Below are 15970 nucleotides of genomic sequence, written 5' to 3'. Positions count from 1 at the left end.
TTGCATGGAAAATCCCATTTACAGAGGAGCCTGATGGGCCACAGTCATAGGGTCACAAACAGTTGGGCATGACTAAGAGCGTGTGTGCACGCGTGCGTGCACACACACACACACACACACACACACACACTGCCATTACTCTGGCAACCTCTTAAGGGTAAAAGGCAAACTGTATTTCCAAGTAATACTGTGGATGATAAAAACAACCCTGACTGGTGAGTTATGTTTGGGCTGGGAAGAGCTATGAAAGACTGTGCATTTCTGCTAAGGACACGGTTCTTGAGGCCTCCCTGGGTGTGGTGACTTTTATAGGTATCCCTGGAGGGAATGAAAGCCACGTCCAGGGAGTTGTTACAGAAGAGGCTCCTTTGAGGAGTGAAGATACTCAGCCAGGTTAGCTCCCACACCTGCCAGTGTGGCGCTCACCCTCGCACCTGAGCAAAAGCTAGCGCGGAAGGGCTGTGCAGGCTGACGCACAGACTTCCACCGAGGGGGACCCCTGGTGCCGCCCCGCTGGCGACCTGTGGACCTGCCCTACACTGCTCTGAGCAGACCAGAGGGGGCCTGTGATTATCATATAAGTATCTAGGCAAGGCCAAGAAGATCCTCTGATGGGTGATAGGGTATAACTGACTTCCTGTTTCTGTGTGGCTCCCTTCGGGGTGAGCACCTTTTACAGAAGCAAACTAGCGGGTGGAGAGAATACCTGGGTGCCCCGTATGCTGCACATCACCCCTGGGGCTCATTCTGCCTTCAGCACTTTTCATCCCCCCTCAAATGACACAGGGGAAGAAAAGCTGCTGCTGCTGCTAAGTCGCTTCAGTTGTGTCCGACTCTGTGCGACCCCATAGACGGCAGCCCACCAGGCTCCCCCGTCCCTGGGATTCTCCAGGCAAGAACACTGGAGTGGGTTGCCATTTCCTTCTCCAATGCATGAAAGTGAAAAGTGAAAGGGAAGTCGCTCAGTCTTGTCTGACTCTTAGTGAGCCCATGGACTGCAGCCTACCAGGCTCCTCTGTCCATGGGATTTTCCAGGTGAGGGTACTGGAGTGGGGTGCCATTGCCTTCTCCCGGGAAGAAAATGGGTGGTATCTAATTTTGCTTTGCGTGTCCCTATCACCTACAGCTGTTAGAACAGTAAAAAGTCACACTGGCCTTCTACATGACCCTAAAATTCTAACGTCAAAATTCAGGGAGCTGATATTAGGGGTTTCCGTTTTCTAAATTTACCTGTCCCAATTATAGACTCAGTTACTGGAGAAATAAGTACGGATTTCACTGTGACTTGGACCAGGGTGGGACTTTCAGTTATCACCTGTCCTCTGTACTTCTCTAATCAGACAAACGGTAGTAACTGGCATTTACGATTTCTTACAGCAGGCTAAGGTCGAAGCAACTCTGTGTTTCCTTTTCCCCAGTACACAGTACTCTGGTAAGTGTCCCTAGGTCACTTTGGAGAAAGACTGAGGGAAAGCTCATTGTTTATACTTGTGATGGACGGCCAGGGCTCCTCTTCAAGGAGATGCAACCTCACCTTCAGTCAGTGGGCTCTGGGCCTATGAATGAACTTACCTGGGAGCCAGGCAGAGGGCCTTATTTTTTTTCCATTATAGCATCTAATTTCAGCTTTCTTTCCTCTAGCTCTTAAGCTTTTATTATTTTTTTCTTATATATAGAGCTAAAGAAACACTCTACTGCTGTCCATCCATGCTACCCCTTGGAATATCATGGTCTGTATCAGACATCATCACAGGCTAGGAGCAAAGCCCTGCCAGGTGGCACCTGTGTAAGGCTAATCAAGACTTGAGGCTTTGCGGCAGCAGTGGCTTGAATAAGAGGTGGGGGTTGAGAGGATTTGAAATAGGACACACATGTATCTGATGAACCCAGGCCTGGGCTCAGACAGAGTCTGCTGGCCCCAGGTGATTTCTACCTTCTGGCGTTGTGGAAGCCACTCCCCTTGCGCAAGTTCAGTTCAGCCGCTCAGTCGTGTCTCTTTGCGACCCTATGGACTGCAGCAAGCCAGGCCTCCCTGTCCATCACCAATTCCTGGAGCTTACTCAAACTCATGTCCATCAGGTCAGTGATGCCATCCAACCATCTCATCCTCTATCGTCCCCTTCTCCTCCCACCTTCAATCTTTCCCAGCATCAAGGTCTTTTCCAGTGAGTCAGTTCTTCCAATCAGCTGGCCAAAGTATTGGAGTTTCAGCTTCAGCATCAGTCCTTCCAATGAATATTCAGGACTAATTTCCTTTAGGATGGCCTGGTTGGATCTCCTTGCAGTCCAAGGGACTCTTAAGAGTCTTCTCCAACACCACAGTTCAAAAGCATCAATTCTTTGGTGCTCAGCTTTCTTTATAGTCTAACTCTCACATCTGCGTATCTGAGGTCATTTATATTTCCCCCGGCAATCTTGATTCCAGCTTGTTCTTCATCCAGCCCGGCCTTTCCCATAATGTACTCTGCATATCAGTTAAGTAAACAGGTTGACAATATACAGCCTTGACATACTCCTTTTCCTATTTGGAACCAGTCTGTTGTTCCATGTCCAGTTCTAACTGTTGCTTCTTGACCTGCATACAGATTTCTCAGGAGGCAGGTCAGGTGGTCTGGTATTCCCGTCTCTTGAAGAATTTTCCCCGGTTTGTTGTGATCCATGCAGTCAAAGGCTTTGGTGTAGTCAGTAAAGCAGAAGCAGGTGATTTTCTGGAAGCCTCTTGTTTTGCTAGTGTGTGAGATGAGTGCAATTGTGCTGTAGTTTGTGTCAGTTGCTTCTAACCAAAGAAGATGGCAATATGGAAGGGCGATCACTCCGAGGACTAGGTTACCAACAGTGTTACTTCTGCCTCGCTGGAAACTTCTCTCTTTTGGCTTTGATGAAGCAAATTGCTATGTTGGGGAGACCCACATGGCAAGAACTGAGGGTGACCTCCAACCTACAGACAGAGAATAACCGAGGGTTGCGTTCCAACAGCCCCATGGAACCGACTCCTGCAACAACCTTATAAGTAAGCCTGGGTGCAGCTCTTCCCCTGATTGAGCTTTCACGTGAAGCCCTAGCTCTCTTTGACACTTGAACGCAGCCTCCTGAGAGGCCGTGAAGCACAAGTTCCGCTGAGCCTTGCCTGGACTCCTGACTCCCAGACGTTGTGAGCTAAATAAATGTGTATTATTTTAAGCTGCCAAATTTTACAGCATTTTTTAACTCTTTTATTTTATACTGGACTATAGTTGGCTAACAATGTTGTATTAGTTTCAGGTTTACACAGAGTGATTCACTTGTACGCATATTTATTCTTTTTCAAATTCTTTTCCCATTTAGGTGGTTACATAATATTGATCAGAGTTCCCTGTAGTATACAGTAGGTCCTTGTTGGTTATCCATTTTAATATAGCAGTGTGTACCTGTTGTTACTGGGATGACAATCTCAGTTTGCCTGTTCTAGTCTTGGCATTTTAAGGTTTTAAAATTTTTTTTTAGAATTGAGAAATAATTGGTATATAACATTATATTAGTTTCAGGTGTACCACATAATGACTTGTTATTTGTATACATTGCCAAATAATAACCACAATAAGTCTAATTAATACCCACTACCACACATAGTGTTTTTATTGTCATAATGAGAACTTTTAAGATCTTTTTCTCTTAGCAACTTTCAAATATGCAATACAGTATTATTAACTGTCGTCACTATGCTGGACTTTACATCCCCTCACTTATATTCTTATAGCTGAGCATTTGCATATTTTAGCCCCCTTTACCCGTTTCTCCCCTCTTCCCAGTCTTCCACCTCTAGCAGCCACCAATCTGTTTTCTATATCTGTGAGCTTGGTTTATGGTTGTTTTCTAGATTCTATGTGTTAGTGAGCGCTTACAATATTTGTCTTTCCTTATCTGACTTATTTCACATAGAAATAGCATAATACCCCTGAGGCCCATCCATTTTGTTGCAAACAGCGAAACTTCCTTCTTTGTGGTTGGATAGTATTTCTGTGTGTGTGTGTGTGTGTGGCGTTTTCTTTATCCCTTCATTCGCTGGTGGACACTTAGGTTGCTTCCTATTTTAAACAGTGTTGCAGTGAACATGAGGACGCATATATCTTTTCAAGTTAGTGTTTTTGTTTTCTTCAGATAAATACCCAGAAGTGGAATTGCTGGGTTGTATGCTACTTCTGTGTTTAAGTTTTTGATGATTTCCATACTGTTTCCCAAAGTGGCTGTACCAATTTATATTCCCACCAACAGAACACAAGGGTTTCGTTTTTCCTCTGTTCTCACCAGCACTTATTATTTTTTGTCTTTTTGATAATAACCATTCTAACAGGTATAAGGTGATAGATATTTTACTGTGATTTTGACGTGCATTTCCCTGATGGTTAGTGATGCTGAGCATCTTTTTATGTACCTGTTGGCCATCTGTATGTCTTGTTTTGAAAAATATCTATTAGTATTTGGATCTTCTGCTTATTTTAAAATTAGATTGTTTGCTTTTTTGCTGTTGAGTTGTATGAATTTCTCACACAATATTTTGAATATTGTATGAGGATATTTTGAATATACAATGTCTTGAATATTAACCTCTTGTCAGACATATAATTTGCAGATGTTTTCTCTTATTCAGTAGGTTGTCTTTTCATTTTGTTGATGATTTCCTTTGCTGTGGAGAAACTTTTTGGTTTGATGTATTACCACTTGTTTATTTTTGTGTTTGGTGTCAGATAAATCATTGCCAAGACCACTGACAAGCTTACTGAATATGTTCTCTAAATTTTAGGACAGTTTGTTACTAGGATGACCAATAGTCTGAGTTTGCCTGGGATTGTTCTAGTTTGAGTACTGAAAATTATGAGTTTCAGTAAAATCCACAGTCCTGGACAAACCAAGATGATTAGTAGCTGTATTTGTGATGCTACTGCTAAGTCACTTCAGTCGTGTCCGACTCTGTGCGACCCCAGAGACGGCAGCCCACCCGGTTCCCCCGTCCCTGGGATTCTCCAGGCAAGAACACTGGAGTGGGTTGCCATTTCCTTCTCCAATGCATGAAAGTGAAAAGTGAAAGGGAAGTCGCTCAGTCGTGTCCGACTCTTAGCAACCCCATGGACTGCAGCCTACCAGGGTCCTCCATCCATGGGATTTTCCAGGCAAGAGTACTGGAGTGGGGTGCCATTGCCTTCTCCAATTTGTGATGCAGCAATAGATAATTAATACACTTTTGCATCTTCAATATATATTCCTGGAAGTGGATTTTTTGAGGTCTAAATGGTAAATTCATCTAGACTTGTGTTAGATATTTGCAAATTCTCCTTTGTAGGGATTGTAACATTTCATACTCCCATCTGTAATATGAGTGCTTATTCCTCATGCTCTCCTAACAGTTTGTTCTAATTTTTTTTGATAACTAAATATGTTTGATTATATGTGTAACTGTAAGCTGACTCAAACTAGAATTAAAAAGTACATTTAAACATTAACGCTTGTAGAATTAAAGTGCATGATTTATACTTTGTTTATTCACTCATTTCACTGAGTTCCATAGGGAAACAAATGAACCTAACTGAATATAGTCAATCAATCATGGGCTTACACAATGTACGTGTGTATCTGTTTGTTCATTTGTATATGTCTATGTGTGTCTTTCCAACCTCCCTCCCCCATGACTTGATTTCCTGTGACTTTTTGATTAACCTTTCAGTTTAACTTTCAGTCTCTTGCTCCAACATTAGAATTATCCCAAATGGCATGTTTAGCTTCAGTACTGGAAGATGTGATGTGGTGGAGGGAAGAAAAGATGGTGATATGAGCGGACCCCCATGTGATTGCTAGCAGATTTGGCAAATTCAGATGCCTATAAGGTCAGGCATTTAACTCAAGGGAATGAATATGGCTGGGTTAGGAAGCTGATGAGCTGGATAGCACATGCCTGGTCTAAACAATCAACTCTAGCAGTCATGTGGCCATGCAGAAATGCAGGCCCACTGTTGCCATCCCAGTTTTTCAAGATAAACTGAAATTGCAGTTTTAGAAAAATATTTAATTGTAATGTCTTCCTAAAATTAAAAAAGAATCAGAATGAAAACAACCCACAATTTGCAGCAAAATCATGTCTATAGGCCAGCTTTGGCTTGTAGGCTGCCAGCCTGGGGCTATGATATTGTGTGGAAGAAGGGGAAAATAAATCAACATTTACTGAACATCTGTGGCTATTGTTTTTCACCTGATCCTGGGATAAATGTAGTATCACCCTCATTTTCCTGATGAGGACACGGCAGCTCATGGAGGTTAAGTTCATTTAACGATAAAGCTAAGGTCATTTAACAGAATCATGTCAGGCGTGTGTGCAAGGCTTTAGATGCCTACATCTCCATTTTTCCCACACCATCAAACTAAAGTCAGTGCTCTCCATGGTGTGAATGATCTTTCAGTTTTCCTCAGATAAGGAAGCTGAAATTAGAGTGCAATTGAAGTGACTTCTTGTTCCTCTCAATTTTGTTACCCAGAACAGACGCATGAGGGTTACAATTGTTTCAGAAGTGCCCCTGGACACTGGACAGTACACAGTGGAGCTTCAGCCTGTGTGTGTACAGGGGCTTCCTTTCAATGGGAAGTGCACCCAGAAAGAACCTCGCAGTCTTGATTCCCCCTGAACTGTTTTAAACCTCCCTTTTAAGAAACATGGGGGTGAAGGAAACACAAAATTAGATTAGGAGCCCAGTGTAGACGAACAGTTCTGCCTTCCGTCCTGTACCTGGCAGGACTTGTGATCTTGTTTATTATGCTTTCTGTTCCTAGTCCTTGTTTCCCCAAACTGCTCCCCCAGGACAGCCTGGGAGGTGGTTAAATGGAGGGTTTGTAAGGTGGTGTGAATGGGGCTCTTGTAAACACAAGTAAGGCCGAGGAGGTTCAGGCCCACAGGTGATCCGTCCTTCGGGCCACTGGTCCTCTTATAAAAGAACCTCCTGAGGTTATAAAATATTCTTATTCTTATTTAAATCATTTTTTTATTCTAGGTATCTTTTTTATAAATTTGCTTTTAATCACTTCACTCAGCAATTTTCCCTATTAATTCTCCTTATTTGGGAATTTACTTTTTTTTTTAAAGATTTTAGAATTTACATCTCTCTACCTGTTTTGCAGATTTGTTTTTAAAGATCAGAAGAAAGTTGTCTGAATTTTTTAGAATCCATATAAGTCAGCCAGCCTCTACAAAATGCAAAATTACATAGTTTAGTAAGAAAGCGTTTTGGTGCTCTTTAGTACGCTATGTGTGGGTTAAGTCACTTCTGTCGTTTCTGACTCTTTGCGACCTTATGGACTCTAGCCGGCCAGGCTCCTCTGTCCATGGGATTCTCCAGGCAAGAATACTGGCGTGAGTTGCTATGCCCTTCTGCAGGGGATCTTCCCATCCAGGGATCAAGCTTGCATCTCTTATGCCTTGTGCATTGGCAGGTGGGTTCTTTACCACTAGTGCCACCTGGGAAGCTTCTTTGCATACACTGGGTACTAATATAAGAAGATGGGAATTAGCTATAGTAATTTGGCTCCTAAGGTAATTTTTTCCTGATTTGGAACAAGTAACAGGGCTGGGTACTTTCTTCATGCAGTTTTGGGGACATAGAGTGATGTGACTTATAAGTCTTTTGTACATTTTCATTTATTTTCAGTTTAACCGAAAAAGAAAAAAGCAAAGATTAGCAGATTAAGATAATAGGGATTTTTTTATGAGATTGACACATTTGTCCTCAAGAGAGCTAAATCAGGGGAGAAAAATCAAGCTATCCACAACTTTTTAACTTTCTACTTTTAAGTATTATTTAATAAAGCTAATTAGATCCTTATTTAATTCCAATCAGTTAGGAATTGCTTCTGGCTTCTGCTAATAAAGACTCAAAATAGCAATGGCTTTACAAAATAAGGCCCTTCTGCATTTCTTTCATGTGAAATAGAATCAAGCAGCCTAGAACTAGTACAGCAGCTCCATGGTCCTTAGGAACTCAGGCTCCTTTTCTCTTTTTTGCTTTTCTATCCTTAGTGCTTGCTTTCTATGTTCAAGGTCACCTCACTGTCAAGAGATGGCTGTTGGAGCTCTATCCATCACTTCTGCCTTGCAGACAACAGGAAGAAGGAAAGCAGGGTGAGTAAAGGTATTTGCATTTCAATTGAATCATCTTCTTTTAAAGACCTTTCTCTGCAGCTTTTGCCAATAACGTCTACTTAAATCTCATTGGCCGCCTGTATCTAAAAGGGATGTTTGGAAATGTGGTTTGTCTATTGCAGAGTCTAACTGTGTAGGCGTTTCTTACTAAGGACAAAGGGAGAATGGATACTGGGTGTGCAAGCAGCAGCTTCTACTGTAGTCCCTGTGGTTCTGCTGCTTTCTCTGGGCAGGCTCACCACCAGGTGTGATGGTGAGGGGTAGGGAACAATTGAAGCCACAGGGCACCTTGCTCAGTACAATCCAAGAAGAATTCACGTAGGGCCTGCTTATTGTGGCTGAGTTGGGCATATGTACTCATGTCGTTATATTGTTGTCGTTCAGTCAATAAGCTGTGTCTGACTCTTTGTGACCCTATGGACTGCAGCACACCAGGCTCCTCTGCACTCCACAATCACCCACAGTTTGCTCAAATTCGTGTCAAGCCCTTACATTACCAAATCATTATGATGTTTATATTCATTTCCTATAGCCTTCTGTGACAAAAGAAGAAGCCAGTAAACTTGGTGGCTTAAAGCAACAGAAATTTATTCTCTTATAATTTGGGAGGTCAGAGTCCAAGATCAGTTTCACCAAGCTGAAATCAAGGTGAGAGGGCTGTGTTGCTTCCAGCGGCTCATGGGAAGAACCCATTTCTTGCCTTTTCCAGCTGCTGGTGGCTACGTCACTCCAGTCGTCATGTGGCCTCAATCTTCCCACAGCCTCTCCTCTGTGTATCAAACGGCTCCTTCCTTAGAAAGGCACATGTGATTGTGCTTAAGGCAGACCCAGATAATCCTCCTCTCAAGATTAGCTTAATCACATCTTCTCCCATATAAGGTAATATTCCTTCTTCTGTATATTAGGTAACATTCATAGGTTTTGAGGATTAGGATGTGGACGTATCTTGTTGGGCAACCATTCAGTCCACTCTGATGGTGGTGGTTTAGTCGCTCAGTCGTGTCCGACTCTTGCGATCTCATGGACGGTAGCTTGCTGAAATCAAGGATTTCACCTTGATTTCCAGGATCCTCTGTCCTTGGAATTCTCCAGGCAAGAATACTGGAGTGGGTTGCCATTTCCTTCTCTGGAGGATCTTCCTGACCTTGGAATTGAACCTGGGTCTCTGCATTGCAGGCAGATTCTTTACCAACTGACCTATGAGGAAAGCCTCACTGTATATAGTTTATATCCTAAATCACCTTCTCTGGCATCTATATAAATATTTTCTTTGTTGATAATCCAGTTTAGGATAGTTGGTTTTATTCCAGATACATGAAAACTTATATAAATATGATCTAAATCATACAAAGAGCCAGATATTTATCTTCTTTGTATCTTACAGACATTAACTAGTGTTAAACTGACTTGTCACTTAATAGGACTTTGTGTTTTTGTTTTCTTTCTGTGTTTTGGTGCAAAAAAATACTTTTTCTCACTTTTTAAAAATGTAAGGTTTATTGAGGTATCATTTACATACAGTAAAACTCTCCCAGTTTAAGTATATAGTTCTGTAAGTTTTGAAAAACATATATAGTCATGTAATTCCACAAAAGTCAAGTTATAGATATTTTCAAAGCTCTTAGGAAAAGTTCCATCATGCCTCTTTATAATAAATTTTGCCCCTCCACCGTACTCCCTGGAAACCATTGATCTTTTTCTTGTCAACAATGTCATAAAAATGGAATCCCACAGTATTTAGCCTTTTGTATCTCACTTCTTTCACTCAAAACACTGTTTTGAGATTCATCCATGTTTTGCATGTATCAGTAGTCTGTTCTTTTTTACTTCTGAATAGTAGTCCCATTTATAGATGTACCATAATTTCTCTCCCCCCTAGTTGGCTTGTTTCCAGTTTTTGACAATGATTAAAGATGCTATAAACATTTTTTACAGTTTTTATGTGAATATCAATTCTAATTTCCTTTGCAAGATACCTGAGAATGGGTATTGCTGGGTTGTGTGGAAATTTATGTTTAACTTTCTAAGAAATTGCTGAAGAGTTTCCCAAAGTGGGCCTTTTTGTGCCCACTGGCAGTGTATGAGAGTTCCCAGTGCTCTGCATCCTCACTAGCCCATGGTAATGCCACCTTTTATATTTGTCTGTTTATATTCTAATAGGTTTATTGTGGTATCTCAGTGCAATTTTAATGTACATTTCCCTAATGACTAATAGTTTTGAGAGTCTTTTTTATGTTCTTGTTTGCCATCCACATCTCTTTGATGAAGTGTTTCTTCAAATCCTTTGCCCATTTTTAATTAAGGCTGTTTGTTTTCTTATTAAGCTTTGAGAGTTCTTTATGTATTCTGGGTACCAGTCATTATTAGATATGCATTTTGTGCATATTTTCTCAAAGTATGCATTCTCATTTCATTTTCACAGCTGTCTTTTAAGCAGCAGCAACTTTTAATTTTGCTGGATTCCAGCTTGTATGCTCATTGCAGAGGTAGCTGGGAATGCACAGCTAACTACATCAGCTACGCACACAGTTTGATTCTTGTCTTTGCCAGTTACATAGGTAATAAAGAGCAGTTTCTTGAATCAATCAACTTGTTAATCAATGAGTGTTTATGAGTCTCGGCTCTGCCATTTCCCATTTGTATGACCTTTGGCATCCTGCCACTTTGACTATAAAAGCAGAATGAGGAATTTAATAGTACTTAAAAATTTTTTTATTAGCATATAGTTGATTTTACAATATCGTGTTAGTTTCTGCTGTACTGCAAAGTGTATCAGTTATACATATACATATGTCTTCTCTTTTTTAGATTCTTTTCCCATTTAGGTCATTACCAAGTATTCAGTAGAGTTCCCTATAGGTAGGTCCTTATAATAGTACTTTCAATAAAATAGGTACAGTCATAATTGCTTCTTTGCTTTCATGTTGATACTTTTGATGATTTTTAAATGAAAAACAAAAGGTAAAAATATCTTATAAAACATAAAATAGAATCCAAGCATATTGAGCCCTGCTCCATGACCAGTAATCTTCTAGGCCTTTGGAGGAAGAGGGATGTAAGGAATATATAGAATATAATTCTTATAACTGCAGAACTATAAAAATTGGTGCTATTCTATCAATACGTGTGGCATTACTACAGCAACCATGTGTCTAGGATTTCCTGGAACCATCCTCTCTTCCCCCTGCAAATTCTGTGTCAGACATCATGTCTCAACTTTTGGTTCAGAAATACATTAATCACAGCCACAAAGCCTGTTTTACAGGAAAGTTCATAAACCTCATGGAAACTACCAGGGTTTGGGATTACTTCTGTAATAATCATAATTGTTTTAGTTTTCAAAAAGGCAATGGCTTGTTGTGTGAATGTATGACTCCTTTGGCTTTTGATGAGCCTGAGGGGTATGTGTGTGGGTGTTTATATGTTAACCAATATATTTTAATTGGTAAAAAATTAAACCTTTCTTTTCAGGAATAGTATTCACATGATCAGTTTCACTCTCCCCTCATTTGATATAAAGTTGATTTTGAATCAACTAAACACAAGGGAATGCTTTGTCTGAAATGTTTTCTTTCTTTCTTTTTAATTTTTTTTTTTTTTTACTTTCCAGAAACTTGATCCAGCCAAATAAGAGTCTTAGCCAAAAATTTGTTCCCAAATTGATATTATCCTATAGTCTAATTCCAAGAACTAAGAAATAGTTCCTGCTGAAGATAAAGAACCTTTATAAGATCTTTATCTTTAGCAAGAACTGGTATTTTCTTTTCCTTTAGAAAAGAAAGCATGTTCATAAAGAAAGCATGAAAATACCATTTCTGCACTGTGACTGAGCAGGTCAGCAAGGGCAGCCCGCTGAGGTCTGAACATGCAGGGATGGAAAGAGGGGCAGACACTCTGCTCCCTGATGCTGACTTCAGCCGAGGGCCTCTGCTGCCAAACCACAGGAGCGGTGATCGGAACTGTGCATACCGTGTCTTCTCATACATAAGATTTTAAATTAGCACATCATTCAAAACATACTACTTGCACGTCAACCTCTTCTTGGTCATTTCGGAGGTAAACAGCAAGCAGAGACCTCCTAAGCTGTGTTTCTAAGAGCCTGTTGATATGTCTGTGCCCAACATAAACATAAAATCAAACACAGGCGTTTCTAGCCTCGGGGACTTCCACCTGGATTCTAAGGACTCCCTGAATACAAGTCTGGAAATTGAATGGGGGAGCTGAAAGAAATCGGGCTCTTTCCCATCCCTGCTCACCCCTCCCCTTATTTTTTCTCTCCTGCCGCTGCGGGGTGCTCTGTGTCCTTTCCTAGGAAATCCGAGGATCCCAGGATGGACCAGTGTTGAAGGCCACACACACCCCTACCCCACCACGCAAAACTATACACTTCTCTGACCCTGCCCTAAGGCCAGTAGAGTGGTAGGACCCAGATTACTGAAGTGTTCTTTCTTGATGATTCACTGAGTAGATAAGGAATATGCCAACTAACAAAAAACCCTGCCCTGGTTAGGCCTAATCATTCCTGCTCTGATACTGGAAGTGGGGAGAACAGGCAAAAGCTTGTGCTGAATCCAGATCTAGTGGTATGGCTGCTCCGTCATTGCCAGGTTCTGGCATTCTTCCAGCTGGATATACCTGCAGATGAACAGGTTATCTAGGGAAGAAAAGAAACTGAAGTTCCCTTGCCTACCTCGCAGATGCTCTTGGCTGCAGAGATTTTCATCCTGGGTGTGGGAGGAGGGTAGCAGAACTTTCTAGAGGCTTTGTGAATGACACAGTCTCTGAGTCTTCTGCTCTAGTCTCCTACTAATCCCCTTATCGAAAAATCAGGGCCCAAGTGAGCCATGGTTTAGACAGAAAAGTGTCACATCCCTTAGGTAAGGGTGGGGGTACAGCTGGAAAAAAATCAAGAACAACTTTGTTGGTGGACTCGATGATATCATGTGATCTTGTCCTGATTTGCGTCGATAGCCTTACTTCTTCTCTGTATGAGTCAAGTTCAACCAGAGACCCAGAACCAGTAGGAGATAGATACTACAAGGAACTGGGTTGCATGACTGTTGAAGCTGGAATCCATGGGCAGATAGAGCTAAGAAGTGAAGATCAAGAGCAAGCTGGAGCCCACAGGCACAGGCTGAAGCTGTTAGAGGGACAGAAGTGCCAGTGAGGGGAGAGCAGTTAACACCCAGGTGCTACTGGTATGTGGCTCAGGGAATGCCATGCTCTGTTTAAAAGGCATACTCTGGTTAAGTCAGGTCTACCAACATAATTTTGTTTAAAAGGCAGTTGATTAAGGACCTTAATTTGAGCCATAAAACCCCTTCACAGCAGTGCCTAGACTAGTGTGTGAATAACTGGGAGAAGGTATGTGTTTTCTGCAAAAAGGCTGTTGTCATCCCTTCCATCCTTATAGTTTACACCAGTCAATCTAACATCCTGAAACCCAACACACCCTTCCTTCCCTCCCTTCCCTACCTCCCTCCCTTCCTTCCTTTATAAAGAGTTCCAGAACTCTTTTTTCTTTAGGACTTAGAATTCAAGCATTTCCAAGGTGCAGATTAGATTTTTAGAATGTTTTTTGTTGGAAAAATTAGGGCTGTAAGCTAGAACTATGTCAGCACGTGTCCACTGGGTCAGCGTGCTTCTTTGGCTTCTTCCCCCGTCTCAAGACGTCTGTTCATTCTCGGGCTCAAGACACTGGCTGTCCCATGTGCTACCCCATCCTCAGATTATTCCAGGCTGGGCTGTCCAGTCCAGGAGCATGGTAGGCAAAGATCTGTGTAACTGGAGAACCAACCATCAAGCACTCGAAGAATGACTTTAATATGGAAATCTCTATCCCTGCTAAATCTGCACACATGAAGCAGCCACAACAAATGGGGCCGTAAACAATGCCAATTGTGCTGACTCCAGAGCCTACACAGATGCGGCAGCTTTGTAGATTCAGTTTAACAAAGGGATGAGTCAAACTTGTTGGCAAACAATGCTACATTGTCTTCCCTTCTCTCTCCCCCAAGTGGGGCAACATTCTGTGAGCTCTGGGAAGCACCGCATGCTTGGGTGTGAAGCTCTGTGGGGCAGTCAGTGGAGAAACGCCAACTACCCCAAGATCCTGGATTGCCTGACACTCAGCCTGAGCATTGTAAGAATAGGGCAACATTAAATCCTTCAATCCCAGTGATGCTCATCTAGGGCAGATCCTTCTATCAACAAGGCAAGTCCAGAGTTCTGGCCCCCGGGGTGTGTGTTTGGAATGTCTGATGGATTACACAGTCCAACACCACAAAACGGGGCCGCATTGGCCTCTTTTCCCCTCCTCAGTGTTTAGCTGATGTAATTACACATTTATATGATTACAGTCTGCTGTTTACCATGAGGTAATAGGGGGGCCCAAGGAACTTGAATGCAGGAGCTGAAAACACACAGATCATTGACTTTAATGGCTACACAGCCAGAGGAATCAGAATCCCATGACACAGCAGTTTCTCTCAGGCCTCAGCATCCAAGAGCAGTTTGGCCTCTGGGTTCTCCTCCTTGGTGAAGGAATCTTTAATGGGGAAAACAGCCTCTTTCCTCCTGATCCCAGATAGAGGCGCCCAGAATACTCTCTGCTCTTTACTCTTTCCCTCAGTGATCTTAGAGAGAGATAGGCAACTTTTCTTTAAGGGCATGCTAAGTTGCTGCAGTTGTGTCCGACTCTTTGTGGCCCCACGGACTGTAGCTCGCCAGGTTCCTCTGTCCATGGAGTTCTCCCAGCAAGAATACGGGAGTGAGTTGCCATGCCCTCCTCCAGGGGACCTTCCTGACCCAGAGATTGAACCTGGGTCTCTTATGTCTCCTGCACTGGCAGGTGTGTTTTTTACCAGTAGTGCCACCTGCAAAGCCTTTTTTTAAAGGGCCTGATAGTAAATATCTTAGGCACTGGGGGCTGTAAAGTCTCTGTTGCGACTACTCAACTCTGCTCTTGTAGTTTTAAAACTCAGCCACAGACAATATGTAAAGGAACAAGTGGGGCCATGTTCCAATGAAACTTTATTTATGGACACCAAAGCATTTTAATTTTCATGTAATTTTTGCATGTGGTAAAATATTCTTTTGATTTAAATATGTGAAAACCATTCTTGGCTTGTTGTTGTTGCTCAGTCACTCAGTTATGTACAACTCTTTGTGACCCTGTCCTTCACCAACTCCCGGAGCTTGCTCAAACTCACGTCCATTGAGTCAGTGATGCCAATGAACCATCTCATCCTCTGTCATCCCCTTCTCTTCCTGCCTTCAATCTTTCCCAGCATCAGGGTCTTTTCTAATGAGTTGGCTGTTCACATCAGGTGGCAAAGATATTGGAGTTTCAGCATCAGTCCTTCTAATGACTATTCAAGGTTAATTTCCTTTAGGATGGACTGGTTTGATCTCCTTGCAGTCCAAGGGACTCTCAAGTCTTCTCCAGTATCACAGCTGGAGTTGGCCCACAGCTGGAGGTGTTGAATCTTGTCTCAGAGCGTCTTCAGATGCCACTCAGAATTCGGAAAGGAGGCAGCTCTGGTGCTCCTTCCAGCCATAAGGTCTGGCATTTGGTCCAAAACCCTAGACTTGCCCTGGGGTATCTCAGCCTTGGTTTTCTCGTCTGCTCTCTGGTGCTGCCCCCAATTCCCTAGCAGCCTGATGCGCGAATGAATGAATGACGGAAAAGCCTGTAAAGAATCATGAATTCAAGTTCAAACATCCTTTTAACTTTGATTTCCATTTTTTCTCATGTTCACTGCGGTTTTGAAGCATTTTCTTCCCTCTTAGCCACCTGTGCCAAGGGTCTTT

General features: G+C 42.3%; 1 long non-coding RNA gene across 3 annotated transcripts in view; it reads left to right on the top strand.

Moving 5' to 3' along the window:
• The first annotated feature begins 1493 nt into the window (after positions 1 to 1493).
• The window catches only part of LOC129633236 (uncharacterized), a 168352-nt gene continuing 153875 nt past the window's right edge, over positions 1494 to 15970 (top strand). Inside the window, exons 1-4 of one of the 3 annotated variants that reach the window (XR_008704968.1) lie at positions 1494 to 2079; positions 5711 to 5858; positions 7325 to 7452; positions 8057 to 8137. This is a non-coding gene — a long non-coding RNA (uncharacterized LOC129633236). The remainder of the gene's footprint in view (positions 2080 to 5710; positions 5859 to 7324; positions 7453 to 8056; positions 8138 to 15970) is intronic. The other 2 variants (XR_008704967.1, XR_008704966.1) reach the window with 2 other exon arrangements.

This window comes from Bubalus kerabau, chromosome 18 (assembly GCF_029407905.1).
Source record: "Bubalus kerabau isolate K-KA32 ecotype Philippines breed swamp buffalo chromosome 18, PCC_UOA_SB_1v2, whole genome shotgun sequence".
Lineage (NCBI taxonomy): Eukaryota > Metazoa > Chordata > Mammalia > Artiodactyla > Bovidae > Bubalus > Bubalus kerabau.
The sequence above is the reverse complement of the archived record's forward strand: the minus strand, read 5'-3'. Positions and strand labels throughout refer to the sequence as shown.